Here is a 9,514-nt window from a genome sequence, read left to right as displayed (position 1 = left end):
TTCAAGTGTATCTGTCAAGATAATGTAGAAATTTAGTATTAGAGCTTTTCTTGCCACTCAAGATTTGTGGATTGGTAGGGAATTTAATGATGTTTACCGAGTACACTAGACTTGTTGCTGCTATAGTGGTTCAGAATGATACAATGTAAATTTTAATGGTTAGCTTAGAGATTAATTTTTATTAAGTATCGATAGGGGTATTTGATTGTTGATAAATAATATTGTTTCGATGTTAGATGGTTGATAATATATATGATGTTAGATAGCGAAAGTGGTAAGATACGAAAATTCGAATCATATCACTTTTGCTGTGTGAAAGCTAACATTGGACCTCAGGAGGCTACACCATAATTAATGTCTTACAATTTATACTTTCACTATATATTTTATTTGTGCTTCGCACAACTGGGACCTTGTTTTTTTTTTTATATTATTGTAATCGGAATGGATGACGTGTTTTCCATTCTAATTTTTTATTTTGAAAAATTAAGTAATATATTATTTGATTTGTTTAAATTTCGATTACTGTGATCTCATGATAACCATTACCCAAGTCCTTTTCTTTTGCTTTGCTTTGTTAAAACTAAAAAAAAAAAAGTTGGTGGTGGGTTCAATGCATTTGACATACATGATTGCATCTTCCTTAATGATCATTACTTCAATTAAATATTATTTGTTTTCTACAATTGAATCACGTTAGAATAAATATTTTGCTTCCAAACTACTCATAATTGTGTGTTCCCTTCTCATATCTCATTACACTCTTCGTGTCTCGCATCCTCTTGATTCTCTTCCTTACCCAGAAACTCTCCTCCCCATTCATTTCTGTACAAATCGCAGCCTACCTCCTAAGCATTGGAACCACCAGCTTCTCTCTCCACAAATCTCAATTACCTTTATTATCTAATAAAGCAAATTCTGGTTTCTGATTACATACCTCCGCCTTTTGATCTAACTAAGAGATTTATAGCTTCTGGTGCAGTGTCTGATTTCATCCACAAGCTTCTGACCTAATAATGAAATTTCTAGCTTCTGAAACAGTGGTGTATGTCCTCCAATGGTTTAAGAAAGAAAACGTTCCTATAATTGTTGCAGTGGTAGTGATAGCACTCCTGTTTCGTGGTTGCCGTGGAGGTCCTGCCAAGAGTGCTAAAACAATGAAAGCACCGGGGAGGAACTCTCGCTTACCAAGGAGTAATTTTGAAGCAAGTCCTTTGTTAGGATATTGCCATTGCTGTAACAAATACCCCACTTCCATTGGGTATATAGGTACAAGCAGAACAACTTATCACCCACTTGATATAAGGTGGAAGCACAAATTGTGGCATGATTGATGCCATATTATATGGCTTTCTTGTCCTCCCTATGCTAAAAAAGTGCTGGAGATGCTTACCATTAATGCCTATAATAGAGGCATTACTTGAGAGCAAAGAGAGTGAGTGTAGAAAGTGAAGTAAAGAGAAGAAGAGAGAAAGAGGAGCTGCTGTCATATGCAGTGTGTGTGAGCTGGGAGTTAAGTTACAGCGAATGTAATCCTCCTCCTTTATTTATTTATTTTGTATTCTTTCTCTATCTCTAATACTATTAACCTCTCCCGTGGATGTAGATAATTTGCCGAATCAAGTTAAAAATTGTGTCAGTATGTTTAGTTTTCAATAGGCAACTATCAGTACATCATCGGTTCGGATTTCCCCAACATCCTTGTCCTTATTTTAAGAACTTGCGCAAGGGGTAGAAGATGTATTGGTCCTAAGCCTTCAATATGGTTGTTTCCGATTATTGTTATTCAATTTTAACCCATCAATTTGATAAAAATTTTAAAAAAATTTTAAAAAATAAAAATAATTTTTTTTTAAATATATTTGTATCGTTTTTAGCATTTTCAGCGTTGTCTTAAAAAAATTTAATTTTTCAAAGATCTTTTAAATGTGGTAGACTTTTCACGTTTTATTTTTAAATCATTAATTTTTCTCATTGAGTAGATATTGATAATACTTATTTTCAAAAAATACAAGAAAAAAAATCAAAATTTATATAAAAGAAAAAAAATTAAAGAATCAATTTTGAAGCCTAATCAACATTTTATCTCTTCACCGGCAGCAGACCATCTTTTCTTCATCGACCCTACTGTGTTTTCTTCTTTTCGAGTGGTTTTTTTAAAAGCTTTGATCTGTTATAGCTAGTAGATACTTTGGGGGCTTAGTAGGATGGTATGCTGGGCTGGGGTGAGCTTGCTTCAACTTACATGTTTCAATAATGAAAGTGAAATATTGGTCTTCATGATCAACCATATCCATTTCATCAGTTCATATATATATATATATATATATATATATATATATATATATATATATATATATATATATATATATATTTACATTTGTTGCAAGAATAATAATAATTACTGGCATTTCCATCAAGAGCACGAATAACAGAAATTAATGACGATTACTCTCTTTTTTTTCTTTCTTTCTTAATCTCTGGAATTAATGATCTATATGTTTATAAACATTATGTTATGTGAAGAATCTTGTAGAGCAATTTGATAAATTAATTGAACCCCTCCATAAGATATGGGCACCGGATGCAATGGCAGTGGGACATGAGGTTTGAGAAGAGAAATTTTATGTGACATTATGGACCGGTTGAGTTTAATAATTTTAATATTTAAAATTTATTTTTTATTTAATTAAATAATAATAAAAATAAATATGCATAAGAATAAAATTAAGTAAAATTTAAGAAAAAAACTATGAAGGGTTTGATAAAATTAGCATTTGCTAATGTTATAAAAAAAATGTTATAAAGAAAAGTCAAAATTTAGCGGCATTTAATAAAATAGCATCTTAAAAAAAATTATTTATTTATTTTAATGAACTATAATTAGTTAGGGGATACTCTGGCTTAGGCCCATTTGCTTTCTGGGATAAGACTTATGAGGGTTCTAGCAAAATGGGCTGGCTTTAGTTTCTTTAGGTTTATTCAGCACGGGCCGTGGGTTGCGTGATGGACTATGGGCTTGGATTCTCTTTGATGAATATCGGGCTATAGCTTTATTAATCTGGGCTAAATGCTTTGGGTTGTATCCATGGGTTTAATGGGTTTGGATCAAGTATATACAGATTCAAGGGGGAAAAAAAAAGAAAAAGATAAAAAAAAATATATAATAAAAATGAAAAAACATCAAATTTATATGAGTATATATTGTGCATCGTGGCCAAGTTCTTTTTTTTTTTAAAATAAAAAATATTTGTTGCAGGCATATTTAAATTTAGTAACAAGTTTATTAAGTTTTAGTAACACTTCGTCCAATAAACTAGTCCATTGGAATTATATACCAAATTTTTTAAACACACATCATGTTTCTTTTCGGAAAGAAAAATGATAAAAACAATGATAAAAAATTATCATTTCACAAGATTTTTTTAAGCAAAAGGGTTTGGGAGCCAACTTAGACTTTTCTGGGCTTGCCCCAACACCTAAAAAATAAGGTGGGCACCGAAAAGTGAATATTATTTTTTATACTTGTGGGCCGAAGCCTAATTCTTATCAACATCTATTTTCTTAACAATTTTGATGAAATCTCTTATTTTTTGGAAAAATATCATTATATATATATATATATATATATATATTAAAAAAAGATATATATCTAGATTTAAATTCAAATATGAGATAGTATATTTTTAGCAATTTTGATGAAATCTTTTTTTTAGAATTTAAAGTATATGTTTTTGGGCGAGTTTTTTATTTTATTTTTAGAAACTGATGTTATTTTCTAACGTGTTTATAAACCGACATCAAATTTTTAAAAAAATATTAGAAATTGGAAATTAAAAATATAAATTAAAAACAATTAAGATAATTAAAAAGATAAATTAAGGAAATAAAGGTAACCTTTTATAAAAAATGATAATATAAGGATGATATTGTTCATTTCCGCGTCATTTTTTGAATAAAAATTGTGATACGAGGGACCATCCTTGTTTTAGTTGTTTCCCCAGTCTCCCCAATTTCTTGAATCTGACAACGTTGGTCCTCCATTATCTAGTCAGTGGAGTGGCATGTTTGGTAACCCTCCATTACCCCCTTGAGCACGATAGCGAGCTACCATTTGTTGCCTTTCCTCTATCCTTTTCTCTGTGCAGTTCGAATATATTTTAACAAAATAACAAAACTTGCTTGACAGTTCGGAATTATTTTTTTAAACCAGCTTTTTTCTCAATTAGATACCCAATGAGTAAAAACATTTTCAATCGAGTCCCTCTACCGTGTGTTGATATTTTTCTGTTAAAATCCTAGAAGCTCTCGTTCCATGCAGTGATAAAAACATCATATTAAAGAGAACCTTACATTTTCTGTTAATATTTATTTTGATTTTAGCTAGAGATAGTCAAATTGGGAGTTATTGTGAATCAGGATTCGACCGAGAAAAAAAAAATATCGGGGTTTACTTGATAATTGGTATATGTATAATCGAGGATTAATCCGAGTTTTTTTGCGTGCGTGCGTGGTTATTGTCAAGTTTGAATTTATATCGGTGTCGAATTGTCCACGCCATTATGATAGCTCCATTCAAGTTATTAAAGACTTGATTACAAAGTATTAACAGGAGTAGAATTATGCAAAATTCACATGATTTATGACTATAATATGATGGGAACAAGGATATTAACACTTGACGACATGTTCTTTAAAATACGAGCACCAATAATTAAATTTATTGTTGCAAGAAAATGACTAGCGTGCTCAACTGTGTCAAGAACGAGAGCATTTATAGTTTTATTGAACGATTCAATTCACTTATTCATTAGGATTATTTAATGAAGTTAGTTTGAATCTTTCTATGCGATTTATGGAGGGTTATTTTCATTATGCTATCTAAGCTGATCAAACAAAACTATAGAAAAATCAACAACAAAAAAAAAAAAAACAGCTCTTGTTATTATCAATACGCAACCGTAATTGACAAAGTTAATTTCTAGTAAAAGGCCATAAAAAAAACAAAAAAAAACTCTTGTTCTTATCATTTCAAAATTAAGAGCATATTTGAGAAAGTTATTTTATATTGAAGAAACATCCTTGTTTATTTTTTTATTATTATTAACGTGGGTGTCCGGGCCAGCTTGCGCGCACCACGACTAATCCCACAACTCATTGAACATCCTGCAAACTCAGTGAGTATGTAAGGCACCGCGGGGATGACAGGCGTGCACAGTAGTGTGGAAAGGAACAAGCCCCTCCCACCACTACGCCAACGCCAAGACCTAAAGTGCAGAAACATCCTTGTTTTACTTGTTCCCGTGGTCGTTACGGGTGATCCATAGATCACTTCTCAACTTCTTGAATTTGACAACGTTGGCCCTCCGTTGTCTATTTACGTACGTGGAGTCTTCGGTAACATTCTCGCCAACCTCATGGAAAAAACTGTAATGGTATAATTTCTCATCGTACGTGACACTTGCTCAGGAATTCCACGGAATACATAGTATGTGAACAAAAGGACTTGCACACATTAGGAGGGAGAGCCCACAATATTGTTGAATCGGAAATTTCATAGACAATTATCCTAATTTCATAGTTAGGATTAGCTGTAAGAAGTTGAAAAATGGGGGAGGAAGATTATTGTTAATTTGCGTCATTTTTGCTTCCTGTTCTTGAATCATTTCAGCCTAAATAAACCGAGCACTTGTATAAAGGACAGAGATTGAAGGAGACAGCTAATTAAGGTCTTGAGAGTATTCAGTTGAATCCGAAGCTGGAAGATAGATAAGTTTGGATTCATCACAGCACTGAGATGCAGGAAGTTATTGGACGCAGTAATTTTACGAGAAAACAGTCAATAGATTCATGTGTTTGGAAGTCTCTAGCCCAGCGAACGTTGAAGCTTTTGTATGGTGCTTGGCTGCCCTTGGTAAGCTTCCAATAAGATTTTTTTCCTTGCAAAAAGAAAGTATAAAACCAAATTTGCCTAAGATTTCCTTTATATTCAGAGGTGAAACAGTGTGAAATTAAAGTAAGAAAATTTAAGTAAACATAAAACGGAAAGAATGATATTCCTTAAGCAAGGTAGCGTGTGAACGTTGGACTTTCCGACAATAATTTCAATTTCAATTTCTACGTAAAAGCAAGTCCACATTGTCAGTGTCTACAATATTTGTCGCATCTTATGATTTGCAATGGGAGAAGAATTATTGATGAGCTGGAAATTTCAGATTTTAATATTCGATGAAATAAAGAAAGACTCCAGTCCTTATCCTATAAATACCACTGCATGTAGCCTCAATTAAGCATTAATATTCTGTATCTCTTGAAAACACACCATGACGTCCTTACAGCACAAACCATTCTTCTCAATCTTTCTCCACGTCCTGATCTTCTTGCCCCTTCACATGTTCTACTTCTCTTCTTTCTTTGTTCTTGCTGATCACACTTCCTCTAAAACTTCGATATTTGGTACGGCTCCTAGTGCTGCCAATTCCAAAGTTGCTGGAGGTAATATTAAAGAAGCTGAGGCTCTTCTCAAATGGAAAGCAAGTCTTGACAACCAAAGCCAATCTCTCCTTTCTTCTTGGGTCGGCATCAGCCCTTGCATGGATTGGATTGGAATCACTTGCGACGGTTCTGGAAGTGTCGCCAATCTGACCTTCCCGCACTTTGGTTTGAGAGGTACGCTTTATGATTTCAACTTCTCATCCTTCCCCAATCTTTCCGTTCTTGACCTTTCGAACAATTCAATTCATGGAACCTTACCATCACATATCGGTAATCTATCCAAGCTCACTCAGTTGGGCTTATGTTATAATGATCTCACCGGAAATATCCCATCTGAGATAGGCTCCCTGAAAAGTATCACTGTTTTAGTTTTATGTAGAAATCTTTTTAGTGGCTCCATTCCACACGAAATTGGAAAGTTGACGTCTCTTTCCCATCTCTCATTAGCTGTGAATAATCTCACTGGTTCGATTCCTTCCTCTATTGGAAATTTGAAAAACCTATCCAATCTCTTTCTTTGGGAAAACAAACTCTCTGGTCTCATTCCTTCAGAAATAGGACAACTTAACTCTCTAGTGAGATTGAGCTTGGCTAATAATAAACTTCACGGCCCATTGCCCCTAGAGATGAACAATCTCACCCATTTGAAGGAATTTCATTTGTCTGACAACAAATTCACGGGTCATTTGCCACAAGAGGTATGCCATGGAGGAGTATTAGAAAATATTACCGTTGCCAACAACTATTTCTCCGGTTCCATCCCGAAAAGCTTGAAAAACTGTACCAGTTTACACCGAGTAAGACTTGATAGGAATCAATTGACAGGAAATATTTCTGAGGATTTTGGCATCTATCCACATTTGGATTATGTTGATTTGAGTCACAATAATTTTTATGGCGAGCTTTCTTTGAAATGGGGAGATTATCGTAACATAACGAGCTTGAAAATCTCAAACAATAATGTTTCTGGGGAGATACCAGCAGAGCTCGGGAAGGCTACTCAATTACAATTGATTGATCTGTCCTCAAATCACTTAGAAGGAACCATCCCAAAAGAATTCGGGGGGTTGAAGCTGTTGTACAACCTTACTCTTAGCGACAACCACCTTTCAGGTGCCATCCCCTCAGACATCAAGATGCTTTCTTCCCTCAAAATCCTTGATTTAGCATCTAACAATCTAAGTGGATGGATTCCAAAACAACTTGGGGAGTGCTCAAATTTATTATTGCTAAACCTCAGTAATAATAAATTTACAAATAGCATTCCACAGGAGATAGGCTTTCTGCGTTCTCTTCAGGATCTTGATCTTAGTTGCAATTTCTTAGCTCAAGAGATACCGTGGCAACTTGGGCAACTGAAAATGTTGGAAACTCTGAATGTCTCTCACAACATGCTTTCTGGATTGATTCCGCGCACTTTCAAAGATCTATTAAGCTTGATAGTTGTGGATATATCATCCAATAAGCTACAAGGCCCCATTCCCGATATCAAAGCCTTCCACAACGCTTCATTTGAGGCATTAAGGGATAATATGGGTATATGTGGCAACGCCAGTGGTCTGAAGCCATGCGATCTTCCAAAAGGCAGCAGAACTGTTAAGAGAAAGAGCAACAAACTTGTTATTTTGATTGTACTCCCTCTTTTAGGAAGCTTACTCTTAGTGCTTGTTGTGATTGGAGCTTTTATTCATTCTTCGCCAAAGAGCTAGGAAGAGAAAAGCTGATCCAGGGAATATTGAACAAGATCGAAACTTATTCACGATATTGGGCCATGATGGGAAGTTATTGTATGAGAATATCATTGCAGCTACCGAGGAATTCAATTCCAACTACTGTATTGGCGAAGGAGGATATGGAATTGTTTATAAAGCAGTGATGCCAACAGAACGGGTGGTTGCTGTGAAGAAACTTCACCAGTCACAAACAGACAAGTTGTCTGATTTTAAAGCTTTTGAAACGGAAGTTTGTGTGTTGGCAAATATTCGACATCGAAATATCGTGAAGCTGTATGGATTTTGCTCACATGCAAAGCACTCTTTTTTGGTTTATGAGTTCATAGAAAGAGGAAGCTTGAGAAAGATTATAACCAATGATGAACAAGCAATTGAGCTGGATTGGGTGAAAAGGCTAAATGTCGTGAAAGGGATGGCTGGAGCTTTATCCTATCTACACCATTCTAGCTCTCCTCCGATCATTCATCGAGACATTACCAGCAATAATGTCCTTCTAGATTCGGAATATGAGGCACATGTCTCTGACTTTGGTACAGCTAGAATGTTGATGCCTGACTCATCCAATTGGACCTCATTTGCCGGTACTTTTGGATATACTGCTCCAGGTGCGTATAGCTTTACTTCAGCATTAAATTCCTATAATATTATGTTTTTAGCTTATAGTATAAATACATAAGAAATTTTATTTCTATTTTATTTCTATCAACTATGTGATAAAAACACAACATAACCATTTTTTTGTTTTTGGCAGAGCTAGCTTACACGATGAAAGTGACTGAAAAATGTGATGTCTATAGCTTCGGAGTGGTAACAATGGAAGTGATGATGGGAAGGCACCCGGGCGATCTCATCTCCACACTCTCATCAGAAGCAACTTCCTCGTCATCTTCGACGCCACCGATTTCTCAACAGACATTGTTGAAGGACGTGCTTGACCAACGCATCTCGCTTCCTAAGAAAGGAGCAGCAGAGGGTGTTGTCCATATCATGAAGATAGCACTTGCATGCTTGCATCCCAATCCGCAATCCCGACCTACAATGGGAAGAATTTCTTCGGAGCTTGCAACTAAGTGGCCTTCTCTGCCAAAGGAATTTTGCACAATAAGTTTGGAAGATCTCTTCTCACATACAGTTAGTGTGGTCGACTAACCAGTTTTTTGTGGGGTTTAACTTCTCTTCAACTATAGATTGGAGCAATAAATTTTGTAATTTGATGTAGAATATGTTCATGGGTTGGCTCTTTTTTTTTTTTTTTGAAAGTATGTCAAAAAATACCTGTTATGAAA

At 34.8% G+C, this 9,514-nt stretch overlaps 1 pseudogene; it reads left to right on the top strand.

Moving 5' to 3' along the window:
- Positions 1–6,281: 6,281 nt before the first annotated feature.
- Positions 6,282–9,514, top strand: LOC118044211 (uncharacterized; annotated as a pseudogene).

Source organism: Populus alba, chromosome 19 (assembly GCF_005239225.2).
Source record: "Populus alba chromosome 19, ASM523922v2, whole genome shotgun sequence".
NCBI lineage: Eukaryota > Viridiplantae > Streptophyta > Magnoliopsida > Malpighiales > Salicaceae > Populus > Populus alba.
This window is presented reverse-complemented; position numbering and strand designations above follow the sequence as displayed.